Source organism: Dermochelys coriacea, chromosome 3 (genome assembly GCF_009764565.3).
Source record: "Dermochelys coriacea isolate rDerCor1 chromosome 3, rDerCor1.pri.v4, whole genome shotgun sequence".
In the NCBI taxonomy this organism is placed as follows: Eukaryota; Metazoa; Chordata; order Testudines; family Dermochelyidae; genus Dermochelys; species Dermochelys coriacea.
Window position 1 is genome coordinate 33,854,443 of NC_050070.1, and position 18,439 is coordinate 33,872,881.

Here is an 18,439-nt window from a genome sequence, read left to right on the forward strand (position 1 = left end):
CACTAGTGGATACTTAAAGAGCCCATGGTGGGTTTTAAAGCTGTCCGTACCCACTGGAAAACATTAAGGAGATCTGAGATTAAAACACTGACTCCTCTTTACTGGGGATGAATCCTCAGTCAATGCGCTAGTGCCTAATATATTCTCACTTAAGTCCTCATGATTCAATCCCCAATGAAGTCAGTAGAAGTGAATGGCCATGTGATGGCAAATTAAATTTAATGTTGCCAAATGCACAGTAATGTTAATTAGAGGCAATAATTTGAACTACACATGCACCTTATGGGGTTCTAAATTAATTTTATCAGATCAGGAAAAAAAACCACACCTGGGTATCACTGTGTACAGTTCAATGAAGAGAGTACGACTTCAGTCAAGCAGTGAACAAAATGTTAGGATGCTTAAGGAGTGGGAGGGAGAATAATACAGGAATTATTATACCATTATAAACGTTAGTCATACAGGCTCATCTGGAATACTGTGTGAAGTGAAGTCACACATTTCAGAAAGTTAGCGGCAGAAATAGAGTAGGTTCAAAGGTGGACAAAGGGAATGATCAGGGCCATGGAAAAAATCTCATATGACGAGAGACTGAAAAAAAAAGGGATAGTTTACACTAGTTAGGAAATGAACAAGAGAGGAGATGACAAAAGCATGCAAAATAATTCAAGGCTTAGAGATTTGTGGATTCACTGGATTGAGCCAGATCTGGGAACTTCATTCTATGCCTGGTGCAATGTCATCAACCAGGGTCACTCTGGATGGTGCAACAGCCCTCTGTAGGCTATGCACATTTGATTTAATGGTTATAAATCACAATTTTCCATCACTTACACATGAGGGAGGAAAACCCATTTCTTCCCCACCCCTTTCCTCACAGGGCAGGGGATCATTACCTGTGGCTTATTGCCTAAAGAGTTCATGCAGTGCAATGATATTTATATACTTTTACACACACATAGTTCCGGAACCACAGGGACACTCCCCATTTAAAATCAAACAATAATGATGAATGTTAAAAATGCCAGGGAGGAAAGAAAACTATGTGAAGCAATATTCAAAGCAAAAAGACAACAATGAGTAAGGTTGGTTTTTTGTTTGGTTTTTTTTTTTGAGGAGTGGGAAACTAAATAGGTATCCTAAAATGTGGTAATATCCCTTTAATAGCATTTCTATAGAGACAAGCTGGAAAAGGATTAAGGAAGGATCACAAATAGTAACTATCGCACCTTTCACTGGAGGTGTTATAGCTTGTGGGGAGAAATGTCGGTGTATATGCTTCCTCTTTTTTAATGAGCCAAATGGAGTGCAATAAATCTAATTTCCATGAAATTTGCATATGGGTAAGATTTTAATTGTTCTAAGAAAGGCAATGTGTTTGAACATGTAAGGTATGAAAAGCCTCATCTGAAATCATTCATTAGCTTTGTCTCCAGTATCAATGGGTTTATTTCTTATTCACAGCTCTCAGTAAGCTTCCTCTGGTAGGTAAGTAATATGGGATCTAAATCAGCCTTCTATCCACTTGTACCCCACTGGAATTTGGCCAAACTCTTTGGTATTTTTATCAAAGCTTCAAGTGGATGGAGGTCCAGAGCTGACATGGGTATAGAAGGTAACAGGTTCAAATCCTCCAGTAGAAGGATATGAAGAAATAGTGATAAGGAGTTTTTTATAACGTCCTTTGAGGATACAACATAAACTCATGCTTTGGATTCATTCACATGTGGTCTGGGAACAAAAGCTGGGTGAGTGCATTAACCAAGATTTTAAAACTAGTTCACCAAATGCAGGCAAACTGTGATATCTCTCAGGGTTCTGGTTAAAACAGTTGCAAGGGAGGCATTAAAATGAGGTAATCATAGAATCATAGAATATCAGGGTTGGAAGGGACCCCAGAAGGTCATCTAGTCCAACCCCCTGCTCAAAGCAGGACCAAGTCCCAGTTAAATCATCCCAGCCAGGGCTTTGTCAAGCCTGACCTTAAAAACCTCTAAGGAAGGAGATTCTACCACCTCCCTAGGTAACGCATTCCAGTGTTTCACCACCCTCTTAGTGAAAAAGTTTTCCTAATATCCAATCTAAACCTCCCCCATTGCAACTTGAGACCATTACTCCTCGTTCTGTCATCTGCTACCATTGAGAACAGTCTAGAGCCATCCTCTTTGAAACCCCCTTTCAGGTAGTTGAAAGCAGCTATCAAATCCCCCCTCATTCTTCTCTTCTGCAGACTAAACAATCCCAGCTCCCTCAGCCTCTCCTCATAAGTCATGTGCTCTAGACCCCTAATCATTTTCGTTGCCCTTCGTTGTACTCTTTCCAATTTATCCACATCCTTCCTGTAGTGTGGGGCCCAAAACTGGACACAGTACTCCAGATGAGGCCTCACCAGTGTCGAATAGAGGGGAACGATCACGTCCCTCGATCTGCTCGCTATGCCCCTACTTATACATCCCAAAATGCCATTGGCCTTCTTGGCAACAAGGGCACACTGCTGACTCATATCCAGCTTCTCGTCCACTGTCACCCCTAGGTCCTTTTCCGCAGAACTGCTGCCGAGCCATTCGGTCCCTAGTCTGTAGCGGTGCATTGGATTCTTCCATCCTAAGTGCAGGACCCTGCACTTATCCTTATTGAACCTCATTAGATTTCTTTTGGCCCAATCCTCCAATTTGTCTAGGTCCTTCTGTATCCTATCCCTCCCCTCCAGCGTATCTACCACTCCTCCCAGTTTAGTATCATCCGCAAATTTGCTGAGAGTGCAATCCACACCATCCTCCAGATCATTTATGAAGATATTGAACAAAACGGGCCCCAGGACCGACCCCTGGGGCACTCCACTTGACACCGGCTGCCAACTAGACATGGAGCCATTGATCACTACCCGTTGAGCCCGACAATCTAGCCAGCTTTCTACCCACCTTATAGTGCATTCATCCAGCCCATACTTCCTTAACTTGCTGACAAGAATGCTGTGGGAGACCGTGTCAAAAGCTTTGCTAAAGTCAAGAAACAATACATCCACTGCTTTCCCTTCATCCACAGAACCAGTAATCTCATCATAAAAGGCGATTAGATTAGTCAGGCATGACCTTCCCTTGGTGAATCCATGCTGACTGTTCCTGATCACTTTCCTCTCCTCTAAGTGCTTCAGGATTGATTCTTTGAGGACCTGCTCCATGATTTTTCCAGGGACTGAGGTGAGGCTGACCGGCCTGTAGTTCCCAGGATCCTCCTTCTTCCCTTTTTTAAAGATGGGCACTACATTAGCCTTTTTCCAGTCATCCGGGACTTCCCCCGTTCGCCACGAGTTTTCAAAGATAATGGCCAAGGGCTCTGCAATCACAGCCGCCAATTCCTTCAGCACTCTCGGATGAAATTCGTCCGGCCCCATGGACTTGTGCACGTCCAGCTTTTCTAAATAGTCCCTAACCACCTCTATCTCTACAGAGGGCTGGCCATCTCTTCCCCATTTTGTGTTGCCCAGCACAGCAGTCTGGGAGCTGACCTTGTTAGTGAAAACAGAGGCAAAAAAAGCATTGAGTACATTAGCTTTTTCCACATCCTCTGTCACTAGCTTGCCTCCCTCATTCAGTAAGGGGCCCACACTTTCCTTGGCTTTCTTCTTGTTGCCAACATACCTGAAGAAACCCTTCTTGTTACTCTTGACATCTCTTGCTAGCTGCAGCTCCAGGTGCGATTTGGCCCTCCTGATATCTTTCCTACATGCCCGAGCAATATTTTTATACTCTTCCCTGGTCATATGTCCAACCTTCCACTTCTTGTAAGCTTCTTTTTATGTTTAAGATCCGCTAGGATTTCACCATTAAGCCAAGCTGGTCGCCTGCCATATTTACTATTCTTTCGACTCATCGGGATGGTTTGTCCCTGTAACCTCAACAGGGATTCCTTGAAATACAGCCAGCTCTCCTGGACTCCCTTCCCTTTCATGTTAGTCCCCCAGGGGATCCTGGCCATCTGTTCCCTGAGGGAGTCAAAGTCTGCTTTCCTGAAGTCCAGGGTCCGTATCCTGCTGCTTACCTTTCTTCCCTGCGTCAGGATCCTGAACTCAACCAACTCATGGTCACTGCCTCCCAGATTCCCATCCACTTTTGCTTCCCCCACTAATTCTACCCGGTTTGTGAGCAGCAGGTCAAGAAAAGCGCTCCCCCTAGTTGGCTCCGCTAGGTAATCTTAGAGTTACTCAGAAAAGGACAGATTGTGGTCAGCCCCTGCACCTGTGCACAAGGGAGAAGACAGGGTAAGGCATTTCTGAAACACCCACTAACACAGGGGATGGCTATCCTTTACTAGCTACCCAAAACAGGTTGTGGGGGGAGGTGAAGGAGGAAGAGAGCACAGTGTATACTTATAGTTTTTCCCCCTTAAGGGTGTAGGCAGTTTCAGTTGAAAGTGGAATCGCTTAATACCTCTGAAAAATCAAGCCACTCCAATTAAGGTACCTAAAAATGGATTTAGGAGCCTAACCGTAGGCATCCAGCTTTGAAATCTTGTTCTTCAACCATATTACTAATAGTTTAGTAGAGTAAATCATGAGTTGATATACCGAGGCTAAATTTTCCAAACTTTGGTGCCCAAAGTTAGGCATTTAAATTCATGTTTTATATGACCCACTCTGGTCAGTGTGTGTTACGGTTTTCCCTCTGTGCCTGATCTCCAAGTGATAAAGCTCAGTTTGGCTCTCAGCTTAAAACACTGGCTCTCTAGCTCAAGCTGTAAAGACTTACGCTTTTCAGCTCTGGCACTTCCACAGTTGAATCCTCGGTGTGTTGGCCAAGATGGTGGAAGTCAAATTTAGACACCAAAATAAAAGTGAAAAGGAGTACTTGTGGCACCTTAGAGACTAACAAATTTATTAGAGCGTAATCCGATGAAGTGAGCTGTAGCTCACGAAAGCTTATGCTCAAATAAATTTGTTAGTCTCTAAGGTGCCACAAGTACTCCTTTTCTTTTTGCGAATACAGACTAACACGGCTGCTACTCTGAAACCTGTCAAAATAAAAGTGGTTTGACTTTAAGGGACACACATGTTGGTCATAATATACATTATTTAAGCCTTATTTTTAATGCAATGAATCAAGTCAGCTGCCACCAGCTCTAGACTCAGAAATGTCAATTATATGTTTTATATTAGAACACACTGAAAACAAAATTTCAGTGTATCCATTTTTAAAAATGCAGGTGTATACCCCATACTTTTAGCTGAAGTGCTCTTCTTTAGGAAAAGTGTCTCGCTCCTTCACATTACCTGCTGAAAATTTTACACTGTGTCCAAGTGAAATTGCATGTCCCAGTAGGCACAAAATTGATGGTTTACATGAGCAGCATAGAAACATCTTTCTGAAAATTCATTTCCTTCACCTCTGTCCTGTGATATGTCACCAGTATCTCTAATATACCTAGGCTCTGGTGCACATTCACACTGGGGAATGTAAATCACATTCAGAACAGCATTACAATTCTGTCAGATCTCAGATAGCTCTTTATCTTATGCATCCGACGAAGTGAGCTGTAGCTCACGAAAGCTTATGCTCTAATAAATTTGTTAGTCTCTAAGGTGCCACAAGTCCTCCTTTTCTTTTTGTGAATACAGACTAACATGGCTGCTACTCTGAAACCTTTATCTTATGGTTTCACTTTCAGAAGTCCAGTGTCAGGATTGCAAGCCCCAAGCATTCAAAAATCCTACATCAGGCCTCATAAAATCATGAGATAAGCTTACGAATAATGAGGGCTTTTTTTTTTGAACAAAAATACAATTTGGGTTCTTTCAATTTACCTTCTGGTTTCTGAGCCTTTGGCATGTGCTTAGGTCACATTTTCAAGTTCTTTTCCACAACCATGGAGACTAGAAACGTACTTTTGTAATGAAAGCTGAGAATCTTAAGTAATCACTTGACTCCAGGACTTGGGGCTTTCCGAAAACCTACATTGCAAGAACTGGCAACAGTGCTGTCTTGGAGTAGTCTGAATTTACTGTTGGTAGGCAGTGAAAATTATAGCTGAGCTTTAGTCTTGCTCTTATTGGCAACAGGGAACGGCAACATTTTCACCTTGGAATAGCAAGGGAACTCATGAGGTTAGAGAGGTTTCTTTGCCAGAGAGGGTATCTCCATTGAATAAGTAGCTCACAGCTTGTTTATGATATCGTAAGACAGGGACAATTTTAGCAGAAACATAAATGGGTAGATTTTCAAATTGTAATGAATAATTTATAGTTCTAGTGATAATTACAACACATGCTTATTGTTAGAGAACAGTGCGTGAATTTATTTGTTTATAGAAAACTAGCACATGCTGTATATAGCTCACAACACAATTGATGAAATTTTCTAGAGAGTCCTGGTAATTATTACTGGAACTGTTCATTATTGATCTCCTTCTGAATGAATTAAAATTCAATTTGTTAAAATACAATACAAATCTATTGTTTTAGGGCACAGTCCTATGCTCATTGAAGTCAATGGAAAGACTTCCACTGATGTCAATAGGCATCATATCAGTAATTCCTTTCATATATGATTCAGTAACTATTTAACTCCATGACTGCCTTAACAGATGAGGACTGATATGCACTGTTACAAAAACTATTGGGCTAGATTGCCCTTGGCTCTTGCCTAGGTGTGCAGCGGTGAGGAACGCAAAAATAGCTTTCCTCTCCTATCCACCACTTACATGACTCCTGCCCAAGTGCTAGAGACAATCACAATCAGTCAGTTCCCGAGTTCTCTTTTCCTATTGCCCCAAGGGGTGAAAAACACCATATAGGGAAGACATCAGGCCATGGTCACTCCCACACTCACCAGAAGAGCTGCTGGAGCGCACAAAGGAAAGTATGCTGCACCATTCAAAGGGATGAGGAAGCATTCTCCTTCTGCCGTGTGCTGGGAAAGCTCTGGAGCTTGCCGAGAACACTGAGACTTGACAGTGTTTGGCTTATATCCAAGCGCGAACATGCTCCTTGGATGTATAAACTGAGGAGGACTAAGAAGGGGTTAGGAGGTGATATTAACTCTATATAGGCATTGGAAAGACAAGCACTGCCATAATACATCCTGTTTGGGGGGTTCATATTTTTAAAAAGGGGTAGAAAAATTGGAGTGGTTTCGGAAAAGATACACAACAGTTATTTGAGTACTAGAACGCTTGCCTCACAGTGAGAGACTTAAAGATCTCAATCTATTTAGCTTACTGAAGAGAAGGTTAAGTGGCAATTTCATCACAAACTACAAGTTCTTACATGAGGAGAGGACATCTGTTACTAGAGAGCTCCTTAAATAATCCGATAACAATAGCACAACTAAGTTCCAGTGGCTGAAAGTTAAAACTGGACACATTTAGACTGAAAATAAGGTCTATATTTATGAGAGGGATTATAGTTAACCATTAGAACTGATTCCCAAGGGATGTGCAGATTTTCCATCTTTTAAGGTTTTGAAATGAAGATTTGATATCTTTCAAATGACAATTTTTTGTCCAAAAAAATGCAGATTCAGTGACATTGAAACATGGCAAGAATTAGTGTTGCTTTTACTGAAGTGTTCATTTAGCAAATAAATCTGAACAAAATCAGAATGGTTTGTTTTGACATTTTCAAAATGAAATGTTTTCATTTTTTGATTTGGAACAACTTTTTGTTTTAAAATATTCCTTAATTTTATTTTTTTAATTAAAAATGTTTAAATACTTGAACTAATAAAGAAGCATGTTTTTTTTAGTCAAATATGTTTCATTAGACCTGAAATGTTTTTTTTTTTTGGCCTTTTTGGTTCTCCAAACATTTTTGTTTTCAGTCTGACCCAAAATGATTTTCCCCCACTTTTTGAAATTGCCAGTAAATTTAAAAAAAAGTGATTCCCCAGCAATATTACTGAGCCTGATGTAGAAATTACTGGATGAGGTTCTACGACCTGCATTATGCAGGAGATCAGACAAGATGATTTTAATGGTGCCTTCCGACCTTAAAATCAAATACTCTATGATACTGGTCCCAGATCAAGTTTAGGCCAACCTATCACAATCTGGACCACAACATTATGTTTTGTTATGATTTGAAATGAAAAGAAATGCATTAGTGCTTCAGTGCTGAATTAGGAAAGAAAGAAATACAGGTTACTAATAGTCAATATTTATTTAGGAACGGTGTAAAACAGACAGTAAAAAAATCTAGTTCTTTGTTGGTGAGATTTGTATTGTAATTGGGATCACAGTCCTTGAAACAAAAATTAATTGCAATTGCAGTGGTGGCTGAAATGAGCCAGCCATATAGATGGATTGAAGCAGAAGTTCAAGGAACTCTTTCTACCTGTCAAGAAGCCCAGAGGCAGAGTTTAGCACCTATGTTTATGGGAGAGAGTTATGGTAGCTCATTCAGCTGCTGAACAGAAATGGTATATAGCAAGAATTCTATTCTATATAGGTTTCAGAGTAGCAGCCATGTTAGTTTGTATTTTCCACTGAATGCATCTGATGAAGTGAGCTGTAGCTCACGAAAGCTTATGCTCAAATAAATTTGTTAGTCTCTAAGGTGCCACAAGTCCTCCTATTCTATATAGGTTCTTATACTGTACTCATCACCATAATATCTGAGCACCTTTCAGCAGTGCATTGAACAACATGACCAACATCAGTCACACATTGGTTGCTCTCTCATCCTCTCCTCAGGGGGAGAAAAAGTGCATGAATTGGAGTGTTTTGTGGAGGCACGTGTTTTTTTCCAGGGTGTGTGTGTGTGTGTATTGTTTTTTGTGTTGTTGTTGTGGCACATTTTTTGTTTTGTGTTTGCTATTAAAATATATATGCTATTCATTCATATTAGAGAAGACAAGGTCAAAAAAATGCATCTTGACCTTGGAGTTGAAGATGGTGAAGAGTGTAATGGTCTTTAGTTTCTGTGGGAGTCCATTCCATAGTCTTGAACTGGCCCCCAAGAAAGTTTTGTCTCCAGAGCAGAGGAGCTTTACTCTTACTGTAGGGAGCTCTACTGTACTAGAGGAGTGAAGTTGTTGACCACAGTCTTCATCCTGGAGCTGTAGGCAGTGTTTTAGCTCTCCTAAGCCCAGGCCAGGGAGCACCTTGAAGATAAGGACCCTAGGCAACCACCAACTTCCAGTCCAGTGATTGATTCATCTTTATCTGTTACAGTGAGGTCAAAAATACAATTACCTTGTGCTGGGTGCAATACCTTTTGTATTAGAAAATTATCATCTATACATTTTAGAAACTCTAAACATTGGCTACAGGCTGCATGAGACCTTCAGCATATGTCTCCCAAACTGTGGTCCCCCAGAACAACACAGTGTTTATTTCCACACATTATAGACAGGTACTTAAGGAAAAACTCATCCTGTTCTCTGATTTGATTTAGCGGTCTGTAACAGAACCACACCAGTAGCCGCTCCTCCTGGGCTTTGTTAACTAACACATTGGCCCAAATGCATTCAAGATAGTGTGGATCTGAGTTATCAATGAAACCAATAATGGTGTCTTTAATGTAGCATGCCATCCCCCCCACCACACACCTCTTTTACCCTCTCTAAAGAGGTTGTAGCCAGTGATTTTAACATTCCAGTCATCCAAAGTGTCCCAGCAGTTTTTAGCAATGCCATTTTCTTCTCATCAATGATAATTTCAAATTCTTCTTGTTTGTTACTCACACTCCAAGCATTGGTATATAAAGTAAACTAAACATTTTTTTCTCTTCACGTTCTTTGTCACATCGTTCAAGTTGTTCACAATATGCTGAAATTTAATTTGTACTGCATTTGCCTTCTTAGCACTTTCCCACTGGTTTCAGTTTAATCCCCGCTTTGCTGCTCTAGCTTGTTTCCAACCAAGATAAGCCTCCCTGAGATGCTTCTTATTCATACTTCCTTTCCCTCTGGAATGTGGCCTAATGGTCCACAAAACCAATAGCTTCAGCTTCACACTAATGATGCAGCCAGTGGTTCACCTCCGGTATTCTCTCCCTTCTCTGGCTTGTGGGATAGAAGTATCTCTGAGACCATCACTTAGAATTTCATCTTATTCAGCTCCCTTCCAAGATCCCAGACGTTTTCTATAATTGGTACAGTTCAAAGTGTTACAGAGTTATTGGTTCCAATGTGTATCATCACCAGTGGAGATTTGACAGATGACTTCGTAATCCCATCCAATCTTATGGTTACATCTCATATTTTCACTCTGGGAAGACAGCCTTGTGTTCCTTGCAGTGTTTGCTGTTCTTAATATGGAGTTATCATACAGCAATGGGCTGTTGCTTGCCTTCCTAAGATGGTTGAAGAACTCTATTGGTTGCTGTTTGCTTCATACCCCAAGCATGCCCATCAGGGATGCACCCTGTAGCCTTCTGTTGTGTTCCTCCAGAGACAGGTTCCTTTGTAACTGACTCACTAAGTACCTGATAATGATTCAATATTTCTAATGGGGTTGACTGCTTCCTAGGTCTCTTTCTTTTCCTGTCACAAATTGCCAGTCTGCTTCTTCAGTTCCTTTCCCTTTGGTCCTTTCCCTTGTGGTGTCTGTGGTGATGATTTCTTAATGTGGTTATCCAAGAAGTCTGTTTTCTTGGATGCTGTGCAGTGTTGAAACTTGTGCTTCCAGATGACCTCCGGAATGGCAACCAGATTGCATTTCATGTATCAGAAATCCCTTTTGTCTTACAGCAGAAATGAAAACATAGCACATCCAAGGAAGGATATAGCAGGTATTCATCCTTAACTGCTACCCGATGTAGAGCCATACCTAAAACAGAAGGAACTACACTCCCTCTCTAAACTCCCTCTGAAACATCCATTTGTCACTCCTGTTCACTTGCTCATATGTTTGCCTGGTAACTGACATTAAACCTTGTCACTCAGCTCTACTTCCTTACTCTCAGGGAGGGATTAGCTACACAGATGTTGAACACTGTGTCTTTTCAAAGATGCAAGGGTCCCAGCCATACAGCCCAGAAACCTGTCTCATCTGGTGTGTTCAGAGGCCCACAGCCCAGCCACACATTCCTTACAGAGGAAAAAAAAAAAACAGATGAACCAAATACATCATTCATCAAGTCCCTCTGCCTCAAAACACAGGACATAAGTACATAAGAATGGCCATAGTGGGTCAGACCAAAGGTCCATCTAGCCCAGTTTTCTGTCTTCTGATAATGGACAATGCCAGGTACCCAAGAGGGAATGAACAGAACATGTAATCATCAAGTGATCCAACTCCTGTTGCCTATTCCCAGCTTCTGGCAAACAGAGACTAGAGACACCATTCCTGCTCATCCTGGCTAATAGCCATTGATGGACTTGTACTCCTTGAACTTATCTAGTTCTTTTTTTAACCCTGTTATAGTCTTGGCCTTCACAACATCCTCTGACGAAGAATTCCAGAGGTTGACTTCCAGCTATGCCATCCTGAAATCTACTGTTTGATTTCTGAACACTTAGCTCTGTCCCAATACAAAGCTGTTCTTATTGGTGTAAGAAATCTGCCATGTACTTGACTGTGGTCTTTGTAACACCTCAGTACTTTACACAGCATATTTCAGGTAAAAATACATGGAACCCTTCTGCCAATATGCCAGCAGAAACAAGAGATGGATCATTATTTTAGGGGATTATCTTCCATTTTGTCTTGAGCCTCCACCTGATAAATCTGCAAAACTATTATCACTCTGAGTGCCTTTGCCAGCCAAATCTGTACCCACCTGAAACACAGAGGCTTAAACAAATGAACTTTTCTGGGGTCAGGGAGTGAGGGGGAGAAAAGGGGAAGACCAGGCTGAAATGGGACAAATATTTACAATTTAACACCTTCCACCACCATTTTACCTCAGTGTCCAAGCAATTGGACACTGAATGGCTGAGGCAGTTTTTTTCTGCCTCCCAGCCTCCCATCTCAGTTCATGGATCCCCAACTTCCTCACTTACAGTTTGTGGTTCTAGGAGTCCAGGAAAATCAGGGTCCCTGGTTCGTAGGAAGCTCTAGGGCCATCTGTCCTGCTATAGTGATTTCGGTAGTTAGGACAGGGAGGCCTCACCAGCGTTGCTAGGCTGACACAGATGGTTACTGTGAATTCCTCTACTCCCACTGTAGGGCATGCAGCTGGTCTCACTCTGCTGCTTGTTCTTCAGCAATCCTGCTAGAAGCTGTGTCCTGCGGGTGAATTCAATTGCCACTTTGCTCTGCCTGCTAGGAGCTCTGACTGGGTCCCCAACTGTGCCTTGCTCTGCCTGCTGCTCTGGTGAATGGAATGGATGCTGGGTTCTGACTTCTTACTTGCTACTGAGTAGACAACTAGACTTTCTTATCAGCTCTGCCTACATAAGGCAATTACAGCTCTTAGCTCAGCTCCTTCTGATACAAGGAGATCAACAGCTTTAGAAATCCAAGTCCCACTACCTAGAAAGCTATTCTCAACCAGAAGACAAAAAAGTGCAGTTCCTTTCCCCATACCCTTTAGCATGCGCCAAGGCCTCTTACCCCACCTCAGCAAACCTGTTTTCATCAGGGTGACTTCATACCCAATCATTATCCAGGCTTTGCCCGGGTGGGTTCCCAACAGGGTAATCTCAAAAAAATTTGGCCTCAAGTACAAAACTTAGTCAAATTATGCCATAACATCCCCAAACTACCTGCAGTTAATATGCAAATGAGGTGCTGCCTTGCCCAGTCGACTCCCCTTGCTCTCCAGCAGATGCCATCACAGAACTCATTCAATCTCCTCCCTTCTTTCAGAGGCTTCAGGCCACAGGGCTTACATACATCCATATTTTTATTGGTAGAAATTTGAGAAAAGTGCATTGGCCATACTTTGAGATGCAGTATTACCATGTTAGCCAACAGTATCTAACAGACAAGTCATATATATATAGGGCCTGATTCTGCTAGGTACCAAGTGCCTCCTATAGAATATTGAGCGTCCACAACTCCCACTGCCTATAGTCTAAATTGAGGATACTCAGCACTGTGCATGATGGAGTCAATTAGTGGGTTGAGTGCAAGTAAAAGGTGGGACATAGGCACCTTCCTAACTAGTGTGTCTGCTCCCAGTGAAGCCAGGGGCAAAATAACTATGGACTTTGAGAGTCAGCATCTTCCCAAGGTGTCCCTACCCTCTGTTTGGCAGAAGCTAGGAATGGGTGCCAGAGGATGGATCATTTGATGATTACCTGATCTGTTCATTCCCTCAGGGACATCTGGCATTGGCCACTGTCAGAAGACAGGATACTGGGCTAGATGGATCTTTGTTCTTACCCAATATGGCCATTCTTATGTAAGTTAGAAGAAAAGGAAAAGTATTCACCATGACTTTCCTAGCAGAAATTTGTCAATTAAATTTGAAAAGTGTAAAGTACTCATTCCTACTTACAGCATAGGGATTTAAATGTGTAGTCTGTGAAGAACCAAATCCAGTTTCATTATTCATGGAATCTGCAAAAAGAAAAGGAGTACTTGTGGCACCTTAGAGACTAACAAATTTATTAGAGCATAAGCTTTCGTGAGCTACAGCTCACTTCATCGGATGCATCCGATGAAGTGAGTTGTAGCTCACGAAAGCTTATGCTCTAATAAATTTGTTAGTCTAAGGTGCCACAAGTACTCCTTTTCTTTTTGCGAATACAGATTAACACGGCTGCTACTCTGAAACCTGTCATCATGGAATCTGAACTCCCCAGTAAACAGTATGTATAAAGGCAGAAAAAGAAATCCATATCTGTGCTGCAATAAAGCACAGAAGAGGGCAGTATAAACTAGGCTCTTAACATGCTTTAGTAGTTCTCTCAACTTGCAATAATCGCTTGTGCTACAAACCCACAGGGATATCCTCTTATTCCTCATTTCTAAGCCTTTATTCATATAGAAGCGACTACCACTGTTCGTTGCATTTTAAACATCGAGTGCCTTCAAGGTAGTGTCAGCAATTTTGAAGCTTTAATGAGCACGTGGCATGACTGTTTTATTACATGTTGTAACAAAAATATTTAATAATCCTTAGGAGCTAGCATGCATTTACTTAGATTAATTACATACAAATGTGCTTATGAACTACACTAATTATTTTTAATTAGTTGTCCAGGTCAACCTGAAAAGCACTGCAATTTATGTTAGCTAGAGGAATGTCTCTGTGAAAGTATGGCCAATGAATTCTTTGGGAGTTACAGTGTACTTGCACTGACATAGCTGTTGGAACTAAGGGTGCTAAGGGTGCTGCCGCACCCCCTGGCTTGAAGTGGTTTCCATCATACACAGGGTTTACATTTTGGTTCAATGGCTCTCAGCACCCCTACTATATAAATTGTTCCAGCACCCCTGAACACACAGCAATCTCATTGTTAAATATTAAAATACAGTATTACTAGCAAACCTGAAGGAAGGAGCAGCCCAGAAGATTCTTTTTAGTGGCACTAGTATTATGGCATCAAAGGTCTCTTTCCCAGAAAAGCCCTGGAGGAATGAAGGGTTCCATGATCACCAAGGAAAAACTTGTGGAGGCAATACTAATTTGCTAATGAAGGTGCTGCTTTCCCGTGAGAAGGACTTATTAAAAAGACCAGGTGAAGATCTGGAAATTTGGGATGGAAGACTTCTATCCTACCTCTGTAGTAGGTTTGCAGTCCTAAAACAGCAACCTGAATCTAATGTCTTAGGACTGACCAACAAGGGGGAAGTAGATTCAGTTTCTTCAAGGAATGAATGTGTCAGTCAATGTAACAAATCTGTAATAAACTAAATTAAAAGAGAGGGAAGGGTGAGGAGAAGGACAGGAGAAGGAGAAGCAGGGCAGGACTCACCTGTTTTATTGCCTCTTAGTGGTGTCTTTCAGTTTGATTCATAGATTTGTAGGTTCCAAGGCCAGAAGGGATCACTGCAATCACCTAATATGACCTCCTGAATAGCATAGACCATAGAACATTACCAAAATAATTCCATAGCTTTTAGAAAAACATCCAATCTTGATTTAAAAATAGTCACTGATGGAGACTCCACCATCACCTTTGGTGAGTTGTTCCAATGGTTAGTTATTTTCACTGTTAAAGACTGATGCCAGTGTGAATACCTCTTAAACTCTCATATTACAATGGAGACGACTAGGGCCTCCATTATGTCCTTTGCTGGATTGGTAGGCAAAGGGGAGAAGACTAGAGCGTGAGGAAGGAGATTTCTCCTGCACTCTGAAAGAGTGCAAAGACCACGCAAGATGGTACTACAGTCCCTAGAGTAGGCAGGGAAGGGGCAAGGTCATCAAAGCCCCATCTGCCCATACATGCAGGCCCTAAGGCCTCTGCCCACTTGTCTGGATGGGCAGAGAGAACATATTGTGCTCTTTCAGAGACAGCACCAGTGGCAATGCTTTCCCTGCACTCTCAGAGACACTGGCTCGGAACCTCAATGGTATTGGGTGGCTAATTCCTGAAGATCTGGGCCACTGTGTCTGCTTCCATGAACTCCTACTGGCATGGTGCACTCCTCTGGCCTGCACAGAAAGTGGATGAAGAACCACACTCTGCATTAAGTGTATTGTGGAGTTAATTACATGGGGCCAAATCTTCAGTGTAACCCCCCTGACCACACTGTTCAGTTGAATGGGGAGTAGCTGCAACACTTTAATCACCCTTCCAGTTTAATGATTGGTTGACTCCATTTGCCATGGAGACCATAAGCCTTGCTTTGTAAGCTGGAGGATGGATGCCATAAGCATTGCCAGATAATGGAAAGCAGCTCTACAGTCAAGAATCTCTCCATAAAGGTGAGGTGAAGAGACCGAGAGTCTACAGAGTGATCTGGAGGGTTTCCAAGGCAGTAATGAAAACTGAAAGAGTGAAAGTTGCACAAATACTTGACATAGGAAAAGCTTTTCTTCTTTTGGTTACTGAAAGACTGCTCATTTTCTGCAGGAGACGACGTATTTATTGCTAACTGTCTGTCAATCTGCAGCATAAAAATATCAGCCATAATTATATTCATACTACCAGGCTTGACATTAAAGTTAATCTGAAAAACACTCGTTTTCTTATGTTACCTTATATAACCAGCACACAGATGCAGCAGTGGTTCACTGTCAGGTTTTGTTCTAGTGTGTTTCAGCTTAGAGTGTTCCTTGACAACTGTGAAAATGTTGGTTGGCTTGCCCTGTGTCTTATAAAGGGAGGCATTAGAAGAGCCTGACATTTGTCATATGAAGCTGTTATCAGAATAGACTATTTTTAGCTCCCTCTTGAAACCCCATGATAAGTACTTGAAAGCTAATGATCCTCCTGTTTCAACAGAGAACTGGTTTCTTGAGGAAAGACATACATTGGAGCAGAAGGCTCCCTACAATGTAGTATGATAAGTTGCAAGATAAAAGGACTCTAAGATGGTTTTGTCTTAGTAATAGCCCATAAGGAATCAATACAATGCTGTGCAACATATTTCAGACTGAAGAGGGCTTGTGTTACTGAGAAATGAGTAAGAACTTTATAATCAGGTCCAATCTGGTTCCAAATTTAAGCCCAGTAAAGATCCACTTGTATTAAACCTAAGAACAACAGAAATGTTTCCAGGAGTTTCTTGTTTAAATTTAACTCCAGTAGAAATAGTTTATTTTTTTTTAAATACACAAACATTCCCCTGAAATGAGAACTCGTCCTAGATTTTGTGGGGCTCTGTGCAAAATCCAACAAGTTTTCATAATCCACAAAATATTTTTGGGATGGGAATGTCTGGAAACCAGGGATGTCAAGGATGCTTATCACTAACGGATATAATGGAGTTTTGTTACACGCATAGCACCAACAATCTGCTAGGTACTCTGCACTCAGACATGAAGACCAGCTAGATCATTTCAGAGAAGAATTAGCAGTAGAGAGAAGGGTGGGTCACTTGACAGTACTGGTGACTTCAGAAAAGGAACTTGGAGGAGAGGGTTCTTCAAGTGGGGTAGGTCACAGTGAGCTATGAGGTTTGGGTGGTGCTGACAATGCACAGCGCCTGAGGTAGTTGCACACTTGGCAAATGCTGTAAAACTGTACTTGACCTTGTTATTGAAAGGAGTAGGAAGCTCATCCAATGTCTTATAGCAGAACAAAGAAATATGTATGTGACTGGCTGTTTAGGGAAATGGTCCCACTGTTAAAAATCCAGTAACTTGGGTTAAAGATTGGTGCATAAAGCAAAAAAGAAAAGGAGTACTTGTGGCACCTTAAAGACTAACAAATTTATTTGAGCATAAGCTATCATGAGCTACAGCTCACTTCATCGGATGCATAAAGCCAGTTCACAAATCACTTTGGAATTAAATAAAGCTGTCGTGAAAGTGGCTTTTAAAAGTAAACCCTCAAGCCTAGAACAGTTGGCTACAAAGGACAATTGACTGTCTCTGCTACGTAAGCAGAAAATGAGTTGAGAATGAGCATTTGCTACTCCAGTGAGTGGGCAATATGTTCAGGCCACAAGACCCGTGGATCTCCCATGATCCACAGGGATTTCCTGGAGGGCCAGGCTCATCCAACATTGAGATTTTGTGCTGCCAGGCTGCCTTCCTCCTGACTCTCCCAGATCTCTGGGTGGCTCACCATCAGCAGGATCCACATGAGCAGACTACCCAGGGGGCTGGTTAAGTGCATACAACATGCACAACCTTGGACTCTGATTCTGTGCACCTGCCATGGAATATGATATAGGGAATGACACGGCTTAAGAGGTGGCTGTCAACCCATTACCACCAAGACAGGGGATAGTTTCCTGGTATGGATTTACAAGTCACAATTCCACTCTGTCTCTCCAAAAGATTACAGCAAGAGGATCGATCTTATTTTGTGTGGATCCTTCCAACGATGTGTAGCTATTATAATGCCACCAATGATCCATGTTTAGATGTGGCTTAATACTAAATTCTCAGATTTCTTTTAGGTCTATTTGCAATTTTTAGTTAAAAATACAAATTCACCAACAGATTATGTGAGTTAATCATTCAAAATCATATGTGACCATTAATTAATACACAATAAGCTGCATTCCATCTGGCCCCTTTATGGTATGGTTTCTTCCATTGCATTAAATCGGAGATTAATGGATCAAATCATGTGAGGTATAGAAATGTCATTTGTCACCTTAGATGACATTTTAATCAGTGGGAAAACTGACCAAGAGCACCTGCATTATTAGAATGCCTGCCAAAAAATGGCCTGAGGTTATGGAGCTCTAAATGTAACTTTTTTTGCAGTCAGGTAATGTATTTGTATTACTGTGTAGGTGCAGATGGTAATCATTCTCCTGTAGACAAGTTAGATGCAATAGTAGAGAACCCTGTGCCAATAAATGTGTCACAGTTGAAATCAGCTTTTGCTCTGTTAAAATATAATGGTAAATTTATAACAAATCTGTGTTTATAGTTGCCAGCCCTCCAACAGAGCTACTATTGAAAAACAAACAGCAATGTTGTTCC

The 18,439-nt window shown here is 41.6% G+C and overlaps 1 long non-coding RNA gene across 1 annotated transcript; it reads right to left on the minus strand.

Moving 5' to 3' along the window:
* Window positions 1-8,175: 8,175 nt before the first annotated feature.
* Window positions 8,176-16,857, minus strand: LOC122459230. Its single transcript, XR_006279768.1, has 3 exons — window positions 16,034-16,857; window positions 14,805-14,901; window positions 8,176-9,156 (listed from the first exon to the last, which is right to left on the minus strand). It is a non-coding gene; the product is annotated as an uncharacterized LOC122459230 (long non-coding RNA).
* Between the last annotated feature and the right edge of the window lie 1,582 nt (window positions 16,858-18,439).